The sequence below is a fragment of the Scyliorhinus canicula genome, chromosome 6 (genome assembly GCF_902713615.1).
Source record: "Scyliorhinus canicula chromosome 6, sScyCan1.1, whole genome shotgun sequence".
NCBI lineage: Eukaryota > Metazoa > Chordata > Chondrichthyes > Carcharhiniformes > Scyliorhinidae > Scyliorhinus > Scyliorhinus canicula.
Window position 1 is genome coordinate 120,129,975 of NC_052151.1, and position 11,089 is coordinate 120,141,063.

Sequence of the window (11,089 nt, forward strand, 5' to 3'; positions counted from 1 at the left end):
AACTTCAGCAGCAACATCAACCAGAAGGTGTGATCGAACATGTCCCAGATGAGAAGATTTTTTGCTTCACATAAGCCTCCTGGTCAGGATCTCTAAACTTCCCTCAGCCATATTTTCAAGCCAACTTCATCTAGCCACCCTTTATTGTAAATGTAAATGATTACTCCCTTTGGGAATTGCCTGTTTTGCAATGTTTCTCTCTTAAATATTATCACTAGCTTAAGCTCTGTCCTGTCGGAAACACATGACTGCACCACGGTGAATCTAACCTTTTTGTGAACAGTTGTCTTGTCTAACTCTGGTTTCTCTCCAACCTTTCTCACCATTTTGGCTGGCTGGCACACTCATTATGTTCCCTAAACAGGCCAATCTGTATCCATTCTTTTGTCAATGTTTGATTATAAACCGCTGAAGTATGATAAGCCTGTCATCGGGTTCTGTTGGGAGACACTGTGAAATCTTGGTCTTCTGCTGCAGTTCAAAACTATTCCTCTTCATAAACCTGGTAGGCCATCCAGGACTGGCTTTGAAATCTGCAATGCCTAATTTTTCTTGCTTGTTTTAGAGCGAAGATTGAAATAAACCTCGACAAACTGAAAGTTAATTCTGGCGATTTTCACTGACGGATTTTGCAACTTTGTTTTCCAAATCCGGCCAACAGGCTGAGCTTTCCTCGGTTTGCACGTTTATTCTTCGATATCTGACTAAGCAATACAGCGACTGTCTCCAATCTCGAACATTCTACCCCGATATCTTTAAATCTCTAGTGACTGCGCAATTATTTGTCTGCTCTTGCAATCCTAACGACTGGAGGTTTGAACAGGGCACTGTATCTGTCGTTCCTTCTTGATATCATGTTGCCATTTTCGAGAATGGGATTGGCGGGAATGCAGCATGCACCTGTGAGGTGGTAGCCTTGACATTATGTGTTGGCGCGTGCAGGCACAAGGTGCTGAACAGCCGTCTTCAATGGTGTGCTAGATTGTACCAATGAGAAGGTTTGCACCAGGGTGAGGTAGACTTCAGCGGCAAGCGAGTGGTAAGTACAAGAGTTCGGATGATTTGCCAAAGGTTGGCTTATACGTGAGATATATGAAAAATGAATTATTATTTGGCCAAAAGTCAGGGGAGTTGTCATTTACACAAATTTGGTCATTATTCAAGGATATATATATTTAAAACTAATCTAATTTGGATTTTTTTTTCTTTGGCAAATATTTATACTAACGTTAATGCAAATATTTTGCTTAAACAAACACTTTAAAATTCAGTAAGAAGTCTTACAACACCAGGTTAAAGTCCAACAGGTTTGTTTCAAACACGAGCTTTCGGAGCACGGCTCCTTCTTCAGGTGAATGCTCTCCACATCATGTTTAAAATTCAGGACTGCTATCAAGAATCTCCTTCTAAAGTTGTGATGTGGAGATGCCGGCGTTGGACTGGGGTGAGCACAGTAAGAAGTCTTACAACACCAGGTTAAAGTCCAACAGGTTTGTTTCAAACACGAGCTTTCGGAGCACGGCTCCTTCTTCAGGTGAATGACCTGAAGAAGGAGCCGTGCTTCTAAAGTTGAATAATGGTACGGGAACCTAGCACATTTACGCAAATTATTTGGTTTTCCAATTCAAGTGGTATAAAAATTAAGAATATGTAACAACATATAAAACACACACTAATTGTTCCTGCCTGCACCCCTCCCCATTTAATGTTTTTCCCAAATTGTATCTGTGTTTGACTCTCTTATTCTGCTTGCTGACTTCAGTCAGTGAGAGATATGGGGCGGAATTCTCCATCAGAAGGCGATTGGGCAGAGAATCAGTTTTGATGAGGGAATTGTGATGGGCGCCGGATTCACGCTAAATCACAATTCTCCAATGCCCCCACAGCGGCATCACTGCGTTCCACTCCGCACGCACAGGAAACGCCATTGGCATATCATTAGCGAGCCTGACCCAGTATTCTCTGGGGCCTCCACTATTCTCCGCCTCCAAATTCATTTAAAAAAAAATAATTTTTATTCAAATTTTCACAAAATATCAATAGCAAAAAATATCAAGAAAAGAAAGAACAAACCCCCCCCCCCCCCCCCCCCCCCATGTATACAAAAAGAAAAATAAATTAACGCCTGTCATTAACAATGAACAAATATACACATCCCTTCAGCCCAAAACAAAGAAAACATCCCCCCCCCCCCCCCCGGGGGGACAAGGGCACCCCTGCCTCGTCCCTCGGTGTAACCGAAAATACTCCGACCTCCTATTTGTGGCCACGCTCGCCATCGGGGCCTCAAATAACAGCCTCACCCAACTGACAAACCCCTCCCCAAACCCGAACCTCTCTAACACCTCCCACAAGTACCCCCACTCAACCCTATCAAAGGCCTTCTCCGCGTCCAACGCCACCACTATCTCCGCCTCCCCTTCTACCGCTGACATCATTATAACATTCAAGAGCCTCCGTATGTTAGTGTTCAGCTGCCTACCCTTCACGAACCCCGTTTGATCCTCGTGGATAACCTGCGGCACACAGTCCTCTATCCTCGTGGCTAAGATCTTCGGCAACAGCTTAGCGTCTACATTTAAGAGTGAGATCGGCTTGTATGACCCACACTGCAGGGGATCTTTGTCCCGCTTAAGGATCAAGGAAATCAGCGCCCGAGACATCATCGGAGGCAGAGCCCTCCATTCCCTTGCCTCGTTGAAGGTCCTAACCAACAGGGGGCCCAACAGGTCTGCATACATTTTATAGAATTGGACCGGGAACCCATCCGGCTCTGACACCTTCCCCGACTGCATGCTCCCTATCCCTTTGACAAACTCCTCCAGCTCAACCGGCGCCCCCAATCCCTTCACCTGTCCCTCCTCCACCCCCGGGAATCTCAACCGGTCCAAGAAGGGCCCCATCCCCCCCTCCTCCGCTGGGGGTTCGGACCGATACAGTTCCTCATAAATGTCCCTGAAGACCCCATTAATGTCTACCCCCCTTCGCACCACATTCCCTCCCCTATCCTTAACTCCACCAATCTCCCTGGCCGCATCCCGCTTACGGAGCTGGTGCGCCAGCATCCTGCTCGCCTTCTCCCCACATTCATACACCGCTCCCTGTGCCTTCCTCCACTGAGCTTCCGCCTTTCTGGTGGTCAACAAGTCGAACTCAGCCTGAAGACTACACCGCTCCCTCAGCAATCCCTCCTCCGGAGCCTCCGCGTATCTCCTGTCCACCCTCACCATCTCCCCCATCAGTCTCTCCCTCTCTCTCTGCTCTCTCCTCTCCCTGTGGGCTTGAATGGAGATCAACTCCCCCCTAACTACCGCCTTCAGCGCCTCCCAGACCGTCCCCACCCGGACCTCCCCATTGTCATTGGCCTCCAGGTACCTCTCGATATATCCTCGAACCCGCCCGCCCACCTCCTCGTCCGCCAGCAGCCCCACCTCCAAGCGCCAAAGCGGGCGCTGGTCCCTCTCCTCCCCCAGCTCAAGGTCCACCCAGTGCGGGGCATGGTCAGAAATGGCTATCGCCGAATACTCAGCATCCTCCACCCTCGCAATCAGCGCCCTACTCATAACGGAAAAAATCAATCCGTGAATAGGCCTTATGCACATGGGAGAAGTATGAAAATTCCCTGGCCCTCAGCCTCGCAAACCTCCATGGATCCACCCCTCCCATCTGGTCCATAAACCCCCTCAACACCTTAGCCGCCGCAGGCCTCCTCCCCGTCCTGGATCTGGATCGGTCCAGTGCCGGGTCCAGCACTGTGTAAAAATCCCCCTCCCCCCCCCCCATTATCAGGCCCCCCGCCTCCAAATCTGGAATCCGGCCCAACATGCGCCGCATGAAACCCAAATCGTCCCAATTCGGGTCGTATACATTAACCAGCACCACCCGCTCCCCTTGCAGCTTGCCACTCACCATCACATACCTCCCGCCGCTCTCTGCCACCACATTCGACGCCTCGAACAACACCTTCTTCCCCACCAGAATCGCCACCCCCCGATTTTTTGCATCCAGCCCCGAATGAAACACCTGGCCTACCCATCCCTTCCTCAATCTAACCTGATCCGCCACCTTCAGGTGCATCTCCTGAAGCATGGCCACATCCGCCTTCAGCCCCTTCAGGAGCGCAAACACGCAGGCCCGTTTGACCGGCCCATTCAGTCCCCTCACATTCCAGGTGATCAGCCGGATCAGGGGGCTACCTGCCCCCCCTCCCCCACCGACTAGCCATTACCCTTCCTCAGCCCGCCACATGCCCGCGCCCCCCGCTCAGCCCATTCCCCACGGCGGCAGACCCCCATCCCGACCCCCTCCACATACTCCAGCTCCTTCATGGCCATTCCAGCAGCAACCCGGTACCCCCCCCCCCCCCCCCCCCAGCTAGGACCCCCCCCCAGCTGCGTTGCTCCCTCCATTGTACTCCCGCAAGTCAGCTGACTCCTGCTGACCCCGGCTACTTCAGCCCCTTCTCCGATCCCTCCCAGCGTGGGGCTTCCCCTCCTCCCCAGTGTCCGCCAGCAGGCTTTCCTCCTTCCCCTCCCGCTCTCAAGCGGGAAAAAGCCTACGCTTCCCAGCTCCGGCTCCGCCCCCTTCAACCCTCAGCGCGGGAAAAAGCCCGCGCTTTCCACCTGCCCGACCCCACCTCCTCTAAAGCAGCTCCCTATACCGGCCCGGTCCCCTTGCGGGGCCCCAACCCCCCTCCACACCATCAGCCCCCAACACTGCGGGTCTGCCCCCCTCCTCGAACCCATCCAACAAACCCAAGTAGAAAACAGTGCCCCACCCGCCCTGAAAACAACAAAGAACCAACATTAAACAGAGAACCCCCCCTCAAAATATAACACAGTTACATGCAGATCCCCGCACCCAGCCCTCAGTTAGAGTCCAACTTCTCGGCCTGCACAAAGGCCCACGCCTCCTCCGGGGACTCAAAGTAAAAGTGCCGGTCCTTGTAGGTGACCCACAATCGCGCCGGCTGCAGCATGCCGAACTTCACTCCCTTCCTGTGCAGCACCGCCTTCGTCCGGTTGTACCCGGCCCTCCGCTTAGCCTCCTCCACACTCCAGTCCTGGTAGATCCGCACCACCGTGTTCTCCCACCTGCTACTCCGCTCCCTCTTGGTCCACCTGAGCACACACTCCCGGTCAGCAAACCGGTGGAACCGCACCAGCAGCGCCCGTGGCGGCTAATTCGGCTTGGGTCTTCTTGCCAGTATTCTGTGGGCCACCTCCAGCTCCAGGGGCCCCTGAAAGGACCCAGCTCCCATCAGCGAATTTAACATGATGGCCACATAGGCCCCCATGTCTGACCCCTCCAGCCCTTCCAGAAGGCCCAGGATCTGCAGGTTTTTCCGCCTTGACCGGTTCTCCATCTCCTCGAACCTCTCCTGCCATTTTTTATGGAGCACCTCGTGCATCTCCACTTTCACCGCAAGGCCTAAGGTCTCGTCCTCTCTTTCGGAGGCTTTTTGCCGGATCTCTCGGATCGTCACCCCCTGGGCCGTCTGGGTCTCCAGCAGCTTGTCAATTGAAGCCTTCAACGGCTCCAGCAGCTCCGCTTTAAGCTCCCTGAAGCAGCGCTGGAGAGTCTCCTGCTGCTCCTGCGCCCACTGCATCCATGCTGCCTGGTCTCCGCCCGCCGCCATCTTGTGCTTCTTCCCTCGCTGAATCGGTCTGGGTGCAGCGCCAGTTTTGCTGTCGTAGAACTCCACGAATCCTGCCCTGGTGTCAACAATTCTCAGGAACAGAGAATTTGGCCGATGGCCTATATCACATTTTCCTTCAAAGCTACATTGGATAAAGTAGAATATTTCAGGTTTTACCTGATGTGAAATTCCGGTCATTTTTCCTAAAATAATGATTTTAGTCTTCAGTGCTTAGTGATATGCCAATACACAGGACAGGACAAAGTTTAAAAATTGCAAGCTTTGTGAATGCCCAGGCTTGATGTCAATCATACAAAATATTAAATAGTCGACACAGGTTCAAACAACCACCGAAATAAATACAGATTTAGGTCATTTGGCTCCTTTCAGGGAAATCTATAATTCTTCCTTTGCAACCTTTAACTGACCCTTGATGACATCAGAATGTTTGCTTCTACAACCTTTCTCAGAAGAACATTCTGCAGATTCATCATTCTCTGTATTTTTCCTTGTACTGCAAATCATAGTTTTATTTGAAATGCTGCTCAGATTAACTTTGTTAATCTCTTGATATCTTCCGTATCTCGATAAATTTCCATTTAATTTGCCTCCGTTTAGAGCTGAAGAATTGATGCTTCACTAAACTTTTCTTACTGCTCAATCTTCTGATGTTAGGAATGAGTCCAACGGCTATTCTCTGTGGTCAAACCAGAACACCAAACTGCTCTGACAGAGTGGTTTTAGACTTGAATTCTATTGATTTGCCAAAATAATGGTACATTTAAGCATTAGTCACAATTGTCCAAATGTCTGATTCGTGCTTCCAGTGGCCAAGGTCCCTCACCAGAAGCTTGAAGTTGAAAAATTACCCCTCATAACTCATCTACTGTTTATTTTCTGGGAGCTGTAGTTTGCTATGAACCTACAACTGCCTGGTCATAAATCTGGGACTCTGAATAAACTCAAGGATTAAGATTCGCCGGCTGACTTCCAATAGAAAACATTAATAGAGACACCTCCAGCATGATAAATATCATCTTATAGGCAAGATTAATAATTTTCTTGAAAATCTTGTGATTTAAATTTTTTTTTCTATATTATAAACTTAATTTCAGCAATATGTCTCTGGCTTAAAACATCCTGCCTTCCAAGGGCAACCTGGCCATTCCCAGGGGTGAATGTTAGCCAATGGAGGTAAAGACTGTTGGGTATGACAAGGAACACACTGCTCTACCAATTCCTCAATGACTTTATTGATCCCTTGCCACCATATATAGCTGCATGCCAGCATCTTCATCTTAGTTTGCCCTGGGTGGGCACTGTGCATCCCTTGGAGGAGGTGTCCCTTGCTGGTGGCAGAATGGCTACTCGTGATCCTCACAAGATCACACCACCCTCACAATTTACTTCATCACAACAAGTTATTTAAGGCCTCATGCTTTCGGCCTTGTCATGGTGCCAATTGATCTGTATCATCGCTTTACTTTTGAGAGAACAGGATCCCAATGGGTCTAATTCCAGATATGACCAGCTGAAACTGCTAGTGTGTCCATAAGACCATAAGACATTGGAGCAGAATTAGGCCACTCAGCCCATCACGTCTGCTCCGCCATTCAATCATGGCTGATATTTTTCTCATCCTCATTCTCCTGCCTTCTCCCTATAACCCCTGATCCCCTTATTGATCAAAAACCTATCTATCTCTGTCTTAAAGACACTCAGTGATTTGGTCTCCACAGCCTTCTGTGGCAATGAGTTCCAGATTCACTACCCTCTGGCTGAAGAAATTCCTCCTCATCTCTGTTTTAAAGAATTGTCCCTTCAGTCTGAGATGGTGTCCTCTGGTTGCAGTTTTTCCTACAAGTGGAAACATCCTCTCCATGCCCATTCTATCCAGGCCTCGCAGTATCCTGTAAGTTTCAATAAGATCCCCTTCATCCTTCTAAACTCCAACAAGTACAGGCCCAGAATCCTCAACCATTCCTCATACGACAAGCTCTTCATTCCAGGGATCATTCTTGTGAACCTCCTCTGGACCCTTTCCAAGGCCAGCACATCCTTCCTTCGATCAGGGGCCCAAAACTGCTCACAATACTCTAAATGAGGTCTGACCAGAGCCTTATATAACCTCAGAAAGACATCCCTGGTCTTGTATTCTAGCCCTCTCGACATGAATGCTAACATTGCATTTGCCTTCCTAACTGCCGACTGAACCTGCACGTTAACCTTAAGAGAATCGGGAACAAGGACTCCCAAGTCCCTTTGTGCTTCTGATTTCCTAAGCATCTTCCTATTTAGAAAATAGTCTATGCCTCCATTTCTCCTTCCAAAGTGCATAACCTCACACTTTTCCACATTGTGTTCCATCTGCCACTTCTTTGCCCACTCTCCTAGCCTGTCCAAGTTCTTCTGCAGTTCACCTGGTTCCTCAATACTACCTGCCCCTCTACAGATCTTTGTATCATCTGCAAACTTAGCAACAGTGCCTCCAGTTCCTTCCTCCAGATCATTAATGTATATTGTGAAAAGTTGTGGCCCCAGCACCGACCCCTGAGTCACACCACTAGTCACCGGCTGCCATCCTGAAAAAGACCCCTTTATCACCACTCTCTGCCTTCTGCCAACCAATCCTCTATCCATGCCAGGATCTTACCCTTAACACCATGGGCTCTTAACTTATTTAACAGTCTCCTATGCGGTACCTTGTCAAAGACCTTCTGGAAATCTAAATAAATCACGTCCACTGGTTCTCCTTTGTCTAACTTCCTTGTTACTTCCTCAAAGAACTCTAACAGATTTGTCAGACATGACTTCCCCTTGACGAAGCCGTGCTGACTCAGTCCTATTTTATCATGCACTTCCAAGTACTCTGCAATCTTATCTTTAATAATGGACTCTAAAATCTCAAAACTCTGAATTGCTGAAAACAGTTCCTTCCCATAAGGCTAGCTGTAAACTGGTCTGTGCACTTTGATAGCAGCTGAGGGCACATTGGCTTCTTGCCCCTTATAAGCCACTGATGTTTTGGAAGTTCTGAGGATGTTAAGGGTCTCCCTCATATAAGTCAATTGCTTGGTCTTGGTGCTGCTCAAACTTAGGGCATTGGTATCCGCACGGATATAATTGAAGGTCTGCTCACCCATAACTGTCAGTGAAGCCGTTGTATTGACCTCCATTTTTAACAATTTGCATTCAGGATGATTTCAATGGACCCGTCTTGTTCACCAGGACAACACAGCATCAGCATCCCGGGTTCGATTCCCGGCTTGGATCACTGTGCGGAGTCTGCACGTTCTCCCCGTGTCTGCGTGGGTTTTCCCCGGGTGCTCCGGTTTCCTCCCACAAGCCCTGAAAGATGTGCTGTTAGGTAATTGGGACATTCTGAATTCTCCCTCAGTGTATCCAAACTGATGCCGGAATGTGGAAACTAGGGTATTTTCACAGTACCTTCATTGCAGTATTAACGTAAGCCTAATTGTGACACAAATAAAGATTATTATTATTATGATGATAGCTAAAGAAATGTAAACTGCGAAATGTACTATAATTCAAGGTAGAGGGAAATTGTCTTCATTGTAGTTATGTAAGTAGAAGGCCCCCTGGTGCTGTGGAATCTGCCCAATGTCTACACTTCTACCATTGGCATAAGGGAAAACAGTGCAAGTTTGGGGAGCCAGCATACTGATGTTTTGACATGACATAAACAAGCACTGATGTAAAACAAATGAGAGAAACAACTCTACAAGTAAAATTTTGCCCAGGGGTGAATGTTCAAAAGCTGCAAGTGATGGCTCCTTTCAGACTGTCAGATCTCTCTCCCTGTTTGGGAAATGCCCAACCTGGCCAAACGTTGAACATTTAGTCTGCCAGTGGTAAGAAAATGTGGTGGTGTATATAATGCTGCACTGAGAAAAGTTGGGCACCAGATACAGATTATCCTGACACTCTCGGACACAAATCTCTATTTCCACCTCCCTAGCCTCTGGGACGGGGGGGGGGGGGGGGGGGGGGGGAGCATGTGGATGGGAGTTGGTGGATTTGGAGGGGGCACACTTGCTGCTCACATCTTCAAATTTCAGTCGCTGCCTCTGGGAATTAACAGAACAGAAAGGCAATGCTGTTTAAATTGATAGACACGTGACTGTTCAGAGTGTCCCTGTTGACCTCCTGTTCGGCTGGGTTCTTTGAGCATCGGTTCCTTAGATCCTTGTGCTAATGGAGTCCTGGGAGCCTGTGCTTTAGGGCCACCGGTATATGCATCACCAGCAGCACTGCTGTCTCCGGAATAACTGAGAACAAGCAGCCCTTGAAATAGCTCACCGCTCCTCCGGAAGCAGCCTTGCTGGCACTGAAGTCATGGCTACCACCAGCAGCAGAACTGCAACATAAACTGAGCATTAGAATGAGTTCACTAGTTTACAAACAGATGTTAGATTTCCATATGAATTCAATAATTCTTTTGTAAACCAAATTAGGTAATCCCTGCTATTCAACAGTTCAAGATAAAATCAGTCGCCATTAATCTTTCTGAGTGTTTTGAATGAATTATTGAAAGTCTATCTTAAGAATTGTATCTAAAACAAACATCTACAATTAATAACTTCATATATACCATGTATGTGTATATACATAATGTATGTTCACTTTTTCTGATTGTCATATTGTTGGGGGAATATATGTGTTAGCAATTTATAAAAAAAACAATGTAACAGCAAAAAATGCAAGAAGCAGATTAGGAAATAACAGAAAAATATATGGATGGACAGGAGGAGGGAAATACAGGAAAAACAGTACGGAAATTAAAAATAATTCCAAAAGTGAGAGCAAATTTACACTAAAAAGGATGAGAAAAATAATTGAGAGGAGTTTAAACTATGACAAAAGTGCTACTTGTAAGTGAGGTCAAACAAAAAGCTTGTGACCAACATGTTTCCAATTTTATTACACACACTGCGCCAATAAATCTTTCCCCAACATCAACACCTTTTCTGATAACAAAATCTTTAAATTATACTTGGGTGGAAATTTCTCCCTGTAATGCCTGTTGTACATAAGATGTATACAAACTGCAACAGTTTTGTAGTGCGACATCCCACGTCAAATCTGCATGTGTGCGGCACTTTGTTAAGGAGCAGGACAACAAAGACATTCAAAAGGAAATGATAAGCGGATTCTCTTCAAATACAATGTTAATTATAGGATCATCTGGCTTTTAACAAGTATAAAACTTAGTACAAACTCTGCTAAGTAAAGTGTGAATGATAAAGATTGTTAATTTAAGCAACAATACGTCCCTGGTGTCATTTGCAAGCTCAGGGGCACTGAGGTAATATTTTACGAATCGTTGATTTCTATTATTTACTTTTATCCTGTTTCTTCCAAAAGCATTCAGTTCATCTGAGCTACATGATCGATTGGAATTGCATTGTAAATCATGGTATACATATGTCA